General features: G+C 37.2%; 1 protein-coding gene across 1 annotated transcript in view; it reads left to right on the forward strand.

Annotated features, from left to right (window-relative positions):
• The window catches only part of PTPRD (protein tyrosine phosphatase receptor type D), a 402643-nt gene that overhangs the window by 296147 nt on the left and 89840 nt on the right, over nucleotides 1-16656 (forward strand). The window lies entirely within an intron of this gene.

Here is a 16656-nt window from a genome sequence, read left to right on the forward strand (position 1 = left end):
AGCATAGAGCCCGACATGGGGCTCGAACTCACGAACCGCGATATCATGCCCTGAACTGAAGTCTGCTGCTTAGTCGACTGGGCCACCCAGGCGCCCCACAAATGACTTTTTTTTTTTTTTTTGCCAGCTTTGAATGTACTGAATTTTTCTTAGAAGTGGCTTCTCCAATTTGCTTTTCTGAAATAAGAAAGTAGTAGATGACAGAGATCTATTTTCATCTGTTTTTTTTTTGTTGTTGTTGTTGTTCATTTATTTATTTTGAGAGAGAGAGAGAGAGCAATCAGGGTAGTGGCAGAGAGAGAATCCCAAGCAGACTCTACGCTTTCAGCATAGGGCCTAATCTGGGGCTTGAACTCATGTACTGTGAGATCATGACCTGAGCCAAAATCAAGAGTTAGATGCTTAACCCACTGAGCCAACAGAAGCCCTCTTATTTTCATCTTCTGGCAAAGTTGAAGAGTGGAATATACCAATGAAAAGCCTTCATTTTTAAATACTATTGATGCATTAGCCCCATGAGATAGTATTTTTTAATTTTGAACAAATATGGTAGTTTGTGTAATGTAATGACAAAAAAATAAATATTTTCATAAAATAAAAAATAGTAAGAACTACGACTTTTATAAACTACTGTTTTTATAATGGCAGGGGTAAACCAACTTCCTTCATGGGGGATGAATAGCTAAATTTACTATTCCAAAACAGAATCTCCTGACACTCTAGGACTGGGGGGTTGGGTGAGGAAGCCATTACCTCCATCCTTAAGTATGTAGCTGTTTTACTGCTTTAGACTGGACCCAGACCCCTCTGCCTCCCATTCAGGGCCTCTGCTCACTGAGCTAACAATGAGAATAGTGTGGCACAGCGGCTGAGGACACAAGTGCTGGATTCCGGCTGCCTAAGGTTGCCCCTGGATCAAGCTGTGTGACCTTAGGTGAATAACTGAACCTCTATTTTACTTGTTTTGTGTCTGCAAAGGAAGTTATCATAGCACTTACCTCATGTGTAATTAAAAATAAATGGATACATATAAATAAAATGCTTAGCAGAATCCCTAATAGAAGTGCATAATAGTCTCAGTAGTTACAGTCTCATCAAATGCATGCTCATCACTTGTAAGATGCACATCAATTTCAGAGATGTTAAAATGTGAAAAATAATATATGTATTAGACCCAGAGAGACCCTGGCTCCTCCCATCCTTGTCATTGGTCAAATCCATAGGACTTGGTTGAATTCAATAAAATAAACAATATTACAGGAATAAAAAAAGAAAACTTGCTAATTTAGTGCACTGTAATTGTCTCTTACCATGATGCCTCTTCTTTTATTCTGATCATTCCCAGTGTTAGAACAGAAGCTTCTCCTGGTCAGGTGTTAGCCCTTCCTCGTGTGCTGCCAGCTACCTGGTAGCAAGCCCGCCACTGGGCATGCAACAGATGATTAACCAAAATGTGTGTCTGGATCGATTTCTAACTAAATTTACAGTTCACAGAAGCTCTTTGTTGTGCTCAAAATTGCTAGTACCAACAACAGGACTGAAGAGAACAAAGAACGTCTTTCTGTAAAAAGAACTGCTTTTCTCAGTTGATATCCGCACCTGATTTATCAGCAGTGAAGCCTTATTTTCAGAAGTTTTCTCTCAGAAAATAGACTGTTATTATCTTTAGACAGTACAGAAATGAATACATTTTAGTACAGACCCCTCAGATTTAACTCAAAAGTACCTACTGATTAAACTCCCAGTGCAGTTTTTATAGTCAGGATGGGCCTCCCAGTTGGCAATCTGAGAAGATGGAGGAGGTGGGGGTTGGATCATAGCTAAGAACCAGCCTCACCATGTAAGATATGAAAGTACAGAGAGTCTCTTCCCAGCTGGCTGCCATTCTGCATCTTGTAAACAAATCTTGTAGGACAAAAAGAAACAGCAGCTCCCCTCAGAAGAGGCACATCCAAAACCAGGGTGTGTCTATGTGTTTATAGTCTTTTCATCTTTTTGAACTCCTGTACTTGTTAGAACGGAAACTGCAAGCAAATTCTCACATTTCAAAACTTATTTGTATTTGAACTTTTAGAATATGCCTGTGCCCATTATCTTTTTTTAACCTAAAACATTGTTTTCCTTATTTCTGTAAACTCCATATGGTTTATACTTGAACCTTTTATTTGTTTTTTCTTCTGGGAGTCATACTCATCTTGGGGAATGTCCTATAACTCTTGTTTTGATTCTCTATCCCTATTCTCATACAAGTTCACCATAACTAATTGGCCCTTGACCATCACTGGACATTGTCCAAATTGTCTTTCCACCTGCTCCCATGTGGATCCCAAAGCTCTCAGGAAACAATTAATCGTGAAGTGTTCCTAGTTCCAAAACAAGCTTTCAACTTCAAAGAAACTATAGCAAGAACTAAAAAAAGAGGCCTATTTTCTGAGTTTTATTTTGATTTTAAAATGAAGTTGGGGTTTTAGGGCCAGAGTGATAGGCATGTGGAGGGAAACCATATCAGATTCTGGGGAGAGTGTCAGAAGTCAAGGAAACCAGGGGTCATATTTGAACTTTGCCAGTTAGTCACTGTGCTGTTTGACCCAGAACCAGCTGCTCAACCTTTTGTGGCCTTGGTTCTCTCTCACTTAAGATGAGAGTATCAGCATCTACTCATAAGGTTGTTATGGAGATGAATATATTTCAGGTGCATGACCTTTTTGCGGTTCTGTACAAAGTAGGTACACAGGAAACACAAGTGGCCCTCGATATTGTAAACTTTAAACTCATGACCTACTTGTTAGTCACCTAATAACACTGCATTTTTTCTACAAGTTGTTTTATTTGTGTAACATCCCCTTCTCCTTTTTCCAAAAATGGGCTCTATGAGAGCAATTAGAAGGTGAGAGGTGATGAAGATGGAAGGTGGTTATGATGTCTGCAACATTCTTTTCATATTTTGTATGTAATGGAATTTATGGAAATTAAATTTACACTAAGTACCCAATAAGACTCATTTTCACTGAAGAGTAGAACCTGCCTCAGGTCTTTGCTTTGAGTCTGAATGCCCCAGACAAGGTGTTTAACTCCACCAATCTGAGTTTCCTTATTTGTAAGATTTGATAAATGTTTACTGGAAAGTAAAAAAAAAAAAAATTTAAGTCAAGAAATAAGTTTTTCCCTGGATAATTCCATAGTTTTCTAGGAAAAACAGAAGAAAGAGCCAGGAATTATAGGACATAGTGGGTAATGGTGGAGAGAGGAGGTTTAAGAAGGAGCAGTACCTAGGAGAGGCTTCCCAGAGAGCATATGTGTTGGAATTCCTGAAGTTTGCTAGGATTGCAAGACCTCAGTGTGAGAGAGATTCACACACAAAGGAATGGAGATGAGAAGGGGCATGGCTAGGTCCGGAGACCCCAATGTGTTGTTCTGTGCTGTCACTGCAATGTCGGGGTCATGCCACTCAGAGGTGAGGCGAGAAAGGAGATTACATTCTTAAAATGCTGTGACACCAACACTATGGAATCTGCACTAGGTGATCTCAAAAGTACTCTCAAGTCATGGAAATGATTTCTTGCCTCTACTCTTAAATCCATAAGTACTCCAGGGATCAAATGAATGCATCTATTTCTTTTTCTTTTTTTTTTTAAATGGTTTATTGTCAGACTGGTTTCCATACAACACCCAGTGCTCTTCCCCATAAGTGCCCTCCCTTTTCCGCCCTCCCCCTTCCCCTTCAACCCTCAGTTTATTTTCAGCATTCAGTAGTCTCTCAAGTTTTGCATCCCTCTCTCTCCCCAACTCTCTTTCCTTCTTCCCCTCCCCCTGGTCCTCCATTAGGTTTCTACTGTTCTCCTGTTAGACCTGAGTGCAAACATATGGTTTCTGTCCTTCTCTGCCTGACTTATTTCACTTAGCATGACACTCTCAAGGTCCATCCACTTTCCTACAAATGGCCAGATTTCATTCTTTCTCATTGCCATGTAGTACTCCATTGTGTATATATACCACATCTTCTTGATCCATTTATCAGGTGATGGACATTTAGGCTCTTTCCATGTTTTGGCTATTGTTGACAGTGCTGCTATGAACATTGGGGTACATGTGCTCCTATGCATCAGCATTTCTGTATCTCTTGAATGCATCTATTTCTAGTCACTTGTGACTACAGCTTTGGGTAGAATTTTAATAATGCTGAAGAAAGGGATTGGGGCAAGGAGAGCCTATCGCTGCCCAACAGAATAGGAATGTCTTTACTTATTTATGTATTTATTTTTAGATGTAATAAATGTAGTGGGAGTATTATTTGCCATGATTTGTCTACTGTGGCTAAATAGTTTGTCATTCTACATGAAAAGCAATTGTTAGGCATGCCACCATAGTGGGGAGAACAGAGAGGATAGAAGGGAAGGTTGTAAGCATTAAGACAGAACATGAACTTGTGGATTTAGCAATGCTTTGGGAAGCATTAGTCTTTTAATCATCACAGATACAGCACTTAGACTGTTTGGCTTTAACTAAAAAGTTTAGGCATGCAGTATAATCAGAACTGTGTTATTTCTCACTTGCTAAGTAAGTTCCTTAATGGTGGGCATTCATCTGTCATCCAGACTCTAGTCAGAGGCTCATGGAGATTCTTGATTTATTTCATTCTTCTCCTCATCTTCTCCCCCTCCTATCCTTCTTTCTCCCCCTTATCCCCCTTCTTCCCCATCCCTTCAGTCTCCTTTATCATCTCCACCTTCTCTCTCTCTTCCCCTCCTCCCCCCTGTTCCCTTTCCTCATCCCTCCACTCCACTCCTGCCTGAAAAATATACTTTCATACCCTCTTCTCTGGTATTAAACTATGTTAACATTTACCTAGCTTTTCTATAAGTGCTTCACAGTCTAGAATAAGTTTACAGAGATAACAATGATTACAAATGTGTTTAGCACTTACACATGTCTTCACAACATGTCACATATATTAATGCATTCGGTCCTGCCAAGTAGGTATTATTAGTATCCACATATTACAGAAGAAGGGACTAAACTGAAACAGGGAAGTTAAGTAAGTTAAGTAACAGATCATGCAGCTAGTAAGTGGCAGAACTGGGATATGAACTCACATGGCTTGGTGTCAGTCATGTTCTGACCACTATAAATAGTTTCTTCTGATGGCTCCTTCCACAACTGTTTTCATTATGGTTTTAGAGTAAAATGCATTGTATGAGACTATCTATTAAGATGGCTGTATAATATCCATGAGTATTTTCTAATTCCAAATAAGACATATTGACCCAAATTTCTGATTAATTATATCTTATTTTTGTCTTTCAATATTATGGACTTTCTTTTAAACAACAACAACAAAAATGTTAGTGCCTGGGTGGCTCAGTTGGTGGAGTACCCAACTTAGGCTCAGCTCATGATCTCATGGTCCCTGAGTTCAAGCCCTGCACTGGCTCTGTGCTGTCAGCTTAGGGCCTGGAGCATGCTTTGGATTCTGTGTCTTCCTCTCTCTCTGCTCCTCCTCTGCTCATGCTCTGTCTCTTTCTGTCTCTCAGAAATTAATAAATGTTAAAAAAAATTGTTAAACAACAAGAAAGGACTTGGTTTCTTTTGGATAAGAGTGTTTATAACCAACCTCCCCCTTCATGTTCTTGTTTTTTTTATTCACCAAGTTTAAAGATGATGAAAGGTGACAGTTTATACCTGAAAACAAATTAACTAGCACTGCACTCTAACCTTGTTGAACATAGAAAGAGATATGTGATTAGTTGGACTAGAAATCCTCAATCCACTAAGTTGACCTGAATTTTAGTGACTCTGTGTGTTTTCTGATCTTGATTCCCTAGGAAAATAAGGTGGAGAAAAAGCAGAAGCAGAGATTGGAAGGATTGAAAGGTCTAAAGACTTAGTCTTACCTCTCAGAATAATTGGTATTGACTTATTCTTGTCTTTTAAATTGTAGACCAGAGTCTACTTGTTTAAAATTGAAGATTGGGGAACCTGAGTGGCTCAGTTGGTTGAATATCTTGCCCCTTGGTTTTGGCTCAGGTCATGGTCCCAGGGTTGTAGAATTGAGTCCCTTGTCAGATTCTGTGTTGAGTATGGAGGCTGCTTAAGATTCTCTCTCTCTTCCCCTCTGCCCCTCTTCCCTGCTTGAGTGTGTGCTCTCTCTCTCTCTCTCTCTTTCTCTCTCTCTCTCTCTCAAACAAATAAAAAGAAGTGAAACATATGCTGGCAAAATGCCCTCCTCTCTGCATATCACAGATTCCAACTATTTAGATAAGACTCATGATGAAAGGAAAACTTGTTCACTACAATAAATTAAACTGCATAAATATATTAAAATGATATAAAGTGTCATTTTGCCTAAAGGTTTTTAAAGCATTCTTTCATCTGTGCAAAACCCTTTTAAGTTTCTGCAACTTAATTTCATGTAAAAGCTGCTAAATGCTTTAAAAAGATCGAACCTATTTTTTCCCAATCAAGTTTGCCCTATTTTAAGACGTCAGGAATATACAAACGCTTTGCCTACTTATATTTATTTTCATTAGTTTCAAGCCCATTGTCATTGTTTTGTTTGTTTTAGCTCGAACTTTTACTTCTGTGAAGTTGAACAGTATGTCAAGTGGCATATAATTTAATGATCTAGATTGACAGGACAGAAGCTTAGCATCAGATGGTGATTGCACTAGATAACCTGTGTAGACTCTCTCTCTCTCGCTCTCGCTCTCGCTCTCACCATGGGATTCTAATTCTCTGATTTTTATAAAACACAATTAAAAGTCGGTGTTAGAAAGATGAGGTTCTGATGCCAGGTTTCCATTTTTGTTTTCTTATCGTGGTGATGCCTCTACCCCTTCCTTGCATGCTTAAGTCCAGTCGCTTCTGTTGGTGTTCTTTAACTTGGGAGTTCAGACATGGCTGAAGTGATTGAGAAACCATAATTAGGATGGTTAATGAACAGTGAAATGCGGCCTCCCTTTATATTAAGAGCAGTTAGGGTGCTGCATTAGCAAAAGTAGAACTCAGTCTTGTTTTCCCCCCATAGTAATTAATTGACCTCCTTGTCATCAGTTGAAACATGAGAAGAATAAAAATTTTCAGCCTAAATATTGGAGTTGGTGGGTGTTGCTATGCAACTGGGCATTGATTTCCTTTTTGTTCCTTTCTATTCCTTCCATATTGATCCTCCCTGTCACAGCTCAAGGATTCTCCTATTATCTTACAAAAGAAAAAAAAAAAAACCTGTCCTAAAGTTTCAGGGGTTTGGATTCAGTGTCATAAGTTTCCACTATGGAGTTATATTCTAGGATTTCTAAAATCTTTGAATTTAGTTGTCTAAACTAAACTGTTGTCTCACTGAAGAAAAGACATTTATTTTCTGGGAAGTTAACCAATGTGGTTGACAGTTTTTGCATCTAACATTATGCAAAAAGCTGATTTTTTTTTAGGTAGACTTGCTAGACAAAAACAAAGTGATGAATAAAGGGGAAGGTTTCTGAAAATAAAACTGTAGTCACCCATGTCAAAATTAGGGTAATTCGAAACATCAAAGAAGTTTTGCTTTCTGTAAGAGAACCCAGATGAGTAGCTATCCATGATTGTGATAGAGGTGATTTTTATTTATTGAAAGGAACAATGGTTCCTGGCAAAATAAATGTATGTGATATATTTCCTTGCGTTTTTCCTTATTTTATTAAGATACAATTCATGGGTTATAAAGTTCACCATTTGAGAGTGTACAATTCAGGGGACATACTTTACATATGAATATTAAATGGGTATATTATAAAGACTCAGGAGAGCACTAGGCTTTTTTCCTCTACATTTTGACAAAGATTTACCTTTCTTTTGTTTACATTGTTTTTATACAACTGATGGAGGGAACCAGTGACACTGGGGCATTGTTTGAAAATGGTTATATTGGGGTGTTTGGATGGCTCAGTCGGTTAAGCAACCGACTTTGGCTCAGGTCCTGATCTCACAGTCTGTGGGTTCAAGCCCCGCATTGGGCCTGGAGCCTGCTTCAGATTCTGAGTCTCCCTCTCTCTCTCCCCACTTGCTCTCTGCCTCTCTCTCTCAAAACAAAATAAAGACATAAAAAAAATTTTTTAAAGAAAGAAAATGGTTAGATCACAGTCTGGGAGTAGCTAGAGTATGAAAGGCCAATGTTACAGGTGAGACAGGTACCTGTCATTACGGAGCAGATTTTATTTGCTGTTTCCTGTACTTGAGTCCTGATACTACAGAGGATTGCAGTCTTCATTTTACTTATGAGTCTCCCACTATAATAACCCAGGGTTTCTCAAAGCAAGGGAAGGATTATTTTTATTGGGATATCCTTGTGACTGGCAAACCAAATATTTCTCAGATAAATGGAGGAATAACTTTCAAACATGAAGCAGGAAACTGATTTGCTCTTTGTATCTCCTTCTTCTCAAGCATAACATCGTATCGAGATGGACACCACTTATCAGCTCATGAATAAAGGTGCTTCAGTATGTTATAATATTACTGTAGTGCAGCAGAGTTCCTGTGGGGACAATTCTGTAGGACTAGGGAAGCAGCAACTTGATGGGCAATAGTTCTCTGGAGTTGGTGGGGGGGATGGAGGGGAGGGGAGATCCACCTTTGACTTTTCTTGGTAGGCTTCCCTCGAACAGTATATTATTAGGACAGTATAGAAGATCAAGCTTCCTGATAAGGATTCTGTGCACAGACAAGGAAGCTGTCCATTGCCCTGCCTGAAAGGAAGCAGCAGCAGAATGCTGATTGCAGAACTCACTTTTCCTATGCTCAGAGTCTATGAAGAAAAATGATCTGGAGTATTCATGTCTCAGGGCCAACTCTAAGGAGAAGAAAAATCACCTTTCCTCAAAGCTAAAAATCTAGCAAGTTTCACAAAAAAAAAAAAAAAAAAAAAAAAAAAAGGCTCCTAGTTTCAGTATTTATCTCCCTGCAGCTTTATCATTAAAATATTTGCATGAAAAGAACATCTTTGTTTCCTCAAGATTTCAGCTGCTCTTGCTACTCATTTGCTCTTGAAAAGGGATATAATCTTTTTGTTTTTGATCTGTAATCATTCCACAGCAACCAATTGTGAAGCTACAGACCAAGGATTATGATTTCCATTAGAGAATAAACAAATGAACTCTGTGAGACAAAACTGCTCATTTCTTCCAAATATCACTGAGCACAATGGAAGGCCAATTATAAAACTACTAGCTACTTCTAAAAAAATTTTTCCAAAACATAAATGTCCACTTCTTTAGAGATCTCTTCATTCCCAGCTTTGTATTCTGTCCATCTCATGCAATAACCCTTTAGTGAGTTCTTACTATGGACCAGATAGTTTGCTAGGCTCTGGGGGGTATGAAGATGAATACGTAATTTTTGTTCTTGAATTTTGAGCCTAAATGTTCCTTTTAGCTAAACATTAGGCCAAAACTGCAATAAGTGGATTTTGTTGACCTTCCCCTATTATGTAGGTATAAGTTTTACTCCAGTGTAATGCAGCCTAGATTTCAGTCTGCACGTGTTATATCCACCATGCTGAGATTTTTTTGTTTTCTAATATCCAATATATTCAGTGATTTAGAAATCCAGTTAGAGTGCTAGCAGTTATCTAAAATCTTTTCTTCAAAGTCTATATTTGTTAGTTTCATAGACAGAAAAAAATCCTTAAAACTTATAGGGTTTTGGACTCATTTTAGAGAAAACTATTTTTCTTCCTCATATTCCATTATGAGTTCAGATTAAGGAACAACATTTGTTCTTTATTATGTTTCCGTGGCCAAATTTCTGAATGTTTCCCTAGGCTGTGGGAGCAGTAATCAAGCATAGTATTTTGTGTTATAATATCAAGCAAAATTTTCTAACTGGATGAAATATGTATATTCAGAAAGAAATACAAGATGCTCAAATATCATAGAGATCTCCCACTCTTTCTGTTCTTCCCTTATTATGAATCATTGGTTAAGGTAACTTACTTGCATTTTAATATTTATATTGATAAAAGAGGTTTGTCTGTTAGAACAAACTTCTTATATTTGTTACTTTACCTATATTTCTATTTATATATTGTTTGGCCTCTTTGTTTGCTGTCTTGCTGAATTATTGAAAGAATGAGGTGTTTGGATAGCTCAGTTGCTTGAACATCTGACTTTTGATTTTGGCTCAGGTCAAAATCCGCACTGAACATGGAGCCTGCTTGGGATTCTCTCTCTCTCTCTCTCTCTCTCTCTCTCTCTCTCTCTCCGTCTCACTCTTTCTCTCTCTCTCGAATAAAAAACATAATAAATTTCAAGAAAGTATGCTGTCAAATTGGAATAAATAAGATTTATGCTGAATTAAAAAAGCAAAGCTATAATCTAATAATTATTCTTAATAAACAAAAGTTATTTTAAATGAACTCAAATGTAATTATATTTATTTTCCAGAATAAAATTCCATTTACGTTTATTGAATAGAATGATTGATAACATTTTCAATATTGAACAAAGAGAGGTGTTTTTACATAACATTACTTGTAAATAAACATATGCAGATCCCCTAATTAGCATATGTCAGTTCAAATTTTTCCAACATTGGCTCTGGGAAAGGGTATTTTTCTTCTTCCAGCATACTCCAGGCTGTATTCAGTTTGTGCAACCTCACTGAACTATGGCACAGCCAGTGGATTCTTCTCAGTAGGCTTGATGACCAATACAGATTTCCATAAAGTCAATGAATTTACAGCTATCGGCATTATTGAGGAAGATAATCTGAAGAACGCATCAGTCTGTTACCATCAGGTTCAAAATTTTATATATATTTTAAGACTCAGCATTATAAAAATAAGGGAATGAAAGTATAATTATAGAAGAAATGAGTTTCCCAATTTCAAAAGACATTCATGGAAAATGAGTCAAAACTCTGAAATTGTTAAAATAATGTCTGTATATTTTACTTGAACTTCCACTGGGGCCAGCCATTTATAGACCACAAAAATACATAGTAGACTATATTATGTTCTGGAATTTGAGTTAAGTTGAGGAGTTAAGGCATTATCAAAAGAAAAGTATATGATTTTACACAGCTAAAAGAAGAAATGTTGTAAGTTTAAACCTAACTATGAAATGGATGGTCCACACTGTGATGCATGATGGTGGGTACATATGAAAGCATGTGGTAGAGGTCTCTAGGTACCAGTGGATTAGGACCGCGGAATTTGATTAAACCTTGAAAGAAAGGTAGGATTCAGAAAAACAGAAAGGATAAGAATGTTCTCTCCAGAAAAGTGATATTCCAGTGTGAAAAAGTCAAAATTGAAAACTGCTGACATGGGCAGACTAAAAGGGAGCCAAGGGCTGGAATTTAGGTATATCCACTTGGACTGACTGTGGTCAGTTCAATCTTTATATTGAGGTGGTACACACACCTAAGAACATGAAATGGCAATCCCTGACTTTAAATAACTTTAAGTCAGTACAGGAAACAAGACAATGAAAACGAACATGGAACAAATGTTGAAAGTGCTCCAGGCACTCAAAACCTAATCACCCAAAGCATTCAATAAGTGATTTCAAAGAGAACTCCAATGAGTCTTCAAGCTGCAAACACGTTATATGTTTGGATTACAATGACTGTTTCTACTTTTGTCTTTGTATAAGTAAACTGATAATTGTGAGCTTTCTCTTGTGTTTCATTTAATGCCTACTACAATCCCTTGGTATAAATATCCCCCTTTCACTGGTAACGTACATTTTGAGCATGGAGCTGTCCCTCCCACAGTAGTTAACAAAATACTTGAGACCAGGCTAGTAATACAGGCTGACAACGGCCATAATTTTTGTTATGTTCAGATTCAGTAAACTATAGTTATGTGGCAAAGCAGTTCAGCTCTTTGGTAATGACAGACTTATTGAAGACAAGCTTTCAGAAGGATTGTACTAGAAATCCTATTAAAGTGCCATCCATTAAACCATTAGGATAATCATTAAAACTGTTAGTGCAGACTTGTTATTCATGAGTTATTGGTCTCTTTCCATTCTCAGTGGTTTCTGTCAATACTTCTGTACCCTTTGCTCCATTGTGATTGTTAAGTTTCAAGAAATGAATGTATATCAGCTTTCTCTCTTTTCCTGCAAAATTTGTGAGGAGGGGAGTGGGTAGGAGAGAGGGTTTGGTTGGGAGGGTGGAAATGAAAAGAGATTCAAACCCTGTGCCTCATTTTTCCCAATTCTACAGGATAAAGGTTATACTTAAGATCCCACCGTTTTTATTTTGATAAGAATCATGTTAAAATCTAACCATACAGAAAGCTGTAGCATGACTTTCATTTTCAAAAAAAGAAAGAAAGAAAGGAAGGAAGGAAGGAAGGAAGGAAGAAAGGAAGAAAGAAAGAAAAAAACCAAACTGACAGAGACATTTAGTCTTTAATCTATTTTCCTCTCTCTTCACAGTTTTGGAATAAGGAATTGAACTTTATGATAGTAAATTTAAAGTTGCAACCTAATATACATGCTTTGGAGTGTAGTAGTTAAAAGCCCAGACTCCAAAGTCAGAAAACTGGATTCACATCCATTTCACTGCATTATGGACTACCAGGGTGATTTGGAGAAAGTGTCTTAACTCTTCTAGGCTTCAATTTCTTTATTTGTAATATGGAAATAAGAGTATCTACCTAAATTTGTTTTAAGGATCACTGTACATGAGAGTGTATCATGATGATGCATGCACTCATCATTATCATCATCATTATCATCAAAATCAGAAGTAATTTAACCTGATTACTTCTCAGTTCCATTCTTTGATGAGGTTAGAGGGAGACAATCTAATTTAGTGGTGGCTCTTTCAATATTTTTTCCTGGTCATAAATCTACATTGAGCCTTATCTCTAGATGACCATAGAGCCCAGGTGGAAAAGTTGAGACGGATTTCACAAAATACCCTCCAAAGTGTTGAGCCCTATAATCTGCTCCTCTGCATCTAACATGGCAAGAAGTTGAATATGCAGTTGTGAAGAATCCTGCAACTTTCCCCTGCCCCCATTTTTTGAAAATAATACAATGTTCAAAAATTTAAAAATTAGAGTACACAAATAGCAAGTATACCTACATAAAATAATTATTGTTAAAAGATAAACTGAGAGGTGCCTGGCTGGCTCAGTCACTAGAGCATGTGACTCTTGAAGTTGTAACTTGGAACCTCACATCAGGAATAGAGATCACTTTTAAAAAAATAAAATTTGGGGTGCCTGGATGACTCAGTCGGTTAAGTGTTCAAGTTCAGCGCAGGTCATGGTTTCAAGGTTCATGAGTTCAAGCCCCACATCAAACTGTCTGCTGTCATTGCAGAGCCTGCTTTTGATCCTCTGTTTCCCTCTCTCTGTCTCTCTCTCTCTCTCTCTGTCTCTCTCTCTCCCTCTCTCTGCCCTCCCTAGCTTATATTCTCTTTCTCACAAAAATAAATAAAATCATTAAAAAAATCTTTAAGAAAAGTTAAACTGAGCCATATAAATATTTTAAGAGTTTATTCAAGCAAAAACTGACTCACATTGGGCAGCATCAAACCAGAAATGTTTGCTAGGGCAAAGACTCATATGAAGAGTGGAAGCAAAGAAGGGAAATTATTGATTGACTATAGCTTAAAGCCTAGTTGGCCATTTGTTTGGTTGTCCTTAGTGTTTTGATTTTGTATCTGTGAGGCTTTTACAGACTTAGATTTTGGTTTGCCTCCATAGACCACCACAACATTAGGACCCCTCAGTCTAATAGAGTCTTTGTTTAATTAGTTTAATGTTATCAATCTCCACTTCCCAGAGATAAGTACTGGTAGTATTGATGTATAATATTCTAGGTTTCTGTATATATGTATGTGTGTATATATTTATATTATTATCTCTATCTAGATATATGTATATAATTTGGTGTATATATTAAAATATAGGTATGTATTTTAATAATGTGGTTTTAATTTTTTTTTGGCTTAACAGTAAAATTGGATGTCTTTATATCAGTAGATACACAGTTTCAATAGCTTCATAGGTTTTTCATACACTAAGTCACTTAACCAGCGTCCTACAATAATGTTATCCACCACCACCCCACTATAGTAATCATTCTATAATGGCTATGCTATACATTTGTCCAAGGGAAAGTCATGTTTTTCACTTTCAAGGCTTTTAGGCAGAGTTTAGTACCTGACAGAAAGTCCAAAGTCTAATCTTAGGAGATGATAAACTTGAAGAAGTTACAATTTGGGATCAAGGTGAGTCAGGTGGGAAAGGCAAACCTCCAGAACATGGAAGTACCTTGATGTGATCACTTTATTCCAGGGGCTGATCATTAGTTTTGTAAACCTGAGAGGTGATTGGATTCCAAAGACCTCACTTTATTTAGGTTTGTGATCTTAATGGCCATGTCATCAAGCTGGGATGACTAGATGCTACTGTCTTTCTGAGAGGGCCAGGTAGTCATGCTTAGCATCCTTTCAGATCCTTCCTTTTCTGTGTATCTATGAGATACTTTCTCTCCTCTTGAATGACCTAGCTTCTCTTTAGGTACGTTAATGCAAGAATATCTTTAAAGATATGTCAATATACATTCAAATACTATAGAACATATTATACTGTAAGACATTTAATTCTTGATTTGTGTAATGCTCAAGCAATAGAATAAGTCTATGGTTCCATATGCAGAGCATTAAGAAAAAGAAAAGGAAAGAAATTATGGTGTAAGTCTACCTAATTTTTCAGTAATAAGTCTAAAATATAAAATATTAATTAAACACAAGCGAATAAAAATTGTTTTTCTAGAATGATCAGTGTATACTTTAACTTTGTTCTTTTCCTCCATAACTGAACATATATCCAACTGGCTTCTGCACCACCACATTCTTTCCAGCCTCTACCCTGCCCCAGAGAAAGGAAAACTACATATAATCTGAGTAGGGGTAAATGCTAGTTTAGTAGAGAATAGGGCAAATAGGGTAAATGTGTGTTAAGAATCACATGTTCTGTTCTCTCCTTTTCTCTCTTTTCTGTGCAGCTCCATAGAAAAGTTGAACAAGGTAAATCAATGAATCAGGCCAGTGCCTCTCTTATTCTGGTGTTAATTCTACTCTTATGGCAGCAGAGTAGATAAGTGGAGGCAGTTGTTATTCTTCAGAAATTGCCGTCTTTACTTTTTCCCACCAATCTGTCCATGTGATAGAGTTTGTAAGTGAACTTAGTATCTGTCTCTCTTGCTTGCTTTCTGCATATACATACTCACCTGACTGTGATAGGTATGACACTAGCAAGCTTACATAGATCCCAAGGTATAGATTTGAATACACGGAAGTTAGAGTCTGCTCTAACCTAATTTATTACCCACTTTGACACTTTGAAAGATGATGCTTTTGATAATGAAATGGGGACATAGGTATAAACTGGGATATAAGCCCCCCTAACTTAAACCGCTTGCCAGAGCTGAATCCTGAGCTCTTTATCCTTCCTCTGCTCAGGATCCTCCCACTTTCGCCATAATGGCCATTAAGTGGCCTTGAGGCCTCTGAAAAGCACAATTGTTAAAACAAATCCCCCCCCTCAAAATAAAGGGAAAACTCACTCTTTTAATTTTGGGTACACATTGGTAGTATGTCCAGAAAATTTGGTAATATGAGTTGTTACCTGGCAAGCAGTCACTGTGTGATATTTCAGAATAGTCAGTGGATATGTAGAAGTTAGAAATCACAGCATAGAATGTATTATACATGTTCACATGGAAAAATATCAAAAGTGCCAAAGTCCAAGATGGCTTTTATTATGAATCAGGGTATAGACAAGTGTGAGCCCAGGAGCCATTTGGATTATTTTAAAACGTGATTTTATATATTTCTGGTCTACTCCAACATATGTTTATTTAATAATCAAATGTTTTACAAGGAAACTTATTTAATTATTTCTAAGATTCTAGGGGGAAATTCACTGTTACCATATATTCTGCCTATAATACATTTCAGCCATCCATTCTATAAATATATTTTAAAATCAACTGTAAGATAAACACTGAGTATACAGCATCAGATAAATTACAACCACTATAGTGATATCCTCAAGTGATTCCATTTTTTTTCTAAGGGCAAATATATAAAATTATGAATGCATGGATATATTTTACTACAATAGTCTTTAATTTTACATTATAAAGCCAATATATATTTTGGGTTTTGTTTTTTTGCTTTTGTCTTCTTTTTTTTTTTAAATAGTTTATTGTCAAATTGGTTTCCATACAACAGCCAGTGCTCTTCCCCATAAGTGCCCTCCTCCATCACCACCACCTCTTTTCCGCCCACCCCCTTCCCCTTCAACCCTCAGTTCATTTTCAGTATTCAGTAGTCTCTCAAGTTTTGCATCTCTCTCTCTCTCCCCAACTCTGTTTCCCTCTTCCCCTCCCCCTGGTCCTCCATTAGGTTTCTCCTGTTCTCCTGTTAGACCTATGAGTGCAAACATATGGTATCTGTCCTCTGCCTCACTTATTTCGCTTAGTATGACACCCTCAAGCTCCATCCACTTTGCTACAAATGACCATATTTCATTCTTTCTCATTGCCATGTAGTACTCCATTGTGTATATATACCACATCTTCTTGATCCATTTATCAGGTGATGGACATTTAGGCTCTTTCCATGTTTTAGCTATTGTTGACATTGCTGCTA

Source organism: Suricata suricatta, chromosome 13 (assembly GCF_006229205.1).
Source record: "Suricata suricatta isolate VVHF042 chromosome 13, meerkat_22Aug2017_6uvM2_HiC, whole genome shotgun sequence".
In the NCBI taxonomy this organism is placed as follows: domain Eukaryota; kingdom Metazoa; phylum Chordata; class Mammalia; order Carnivora; family Herpestidae; genus Suricata; species Suricata suricatta.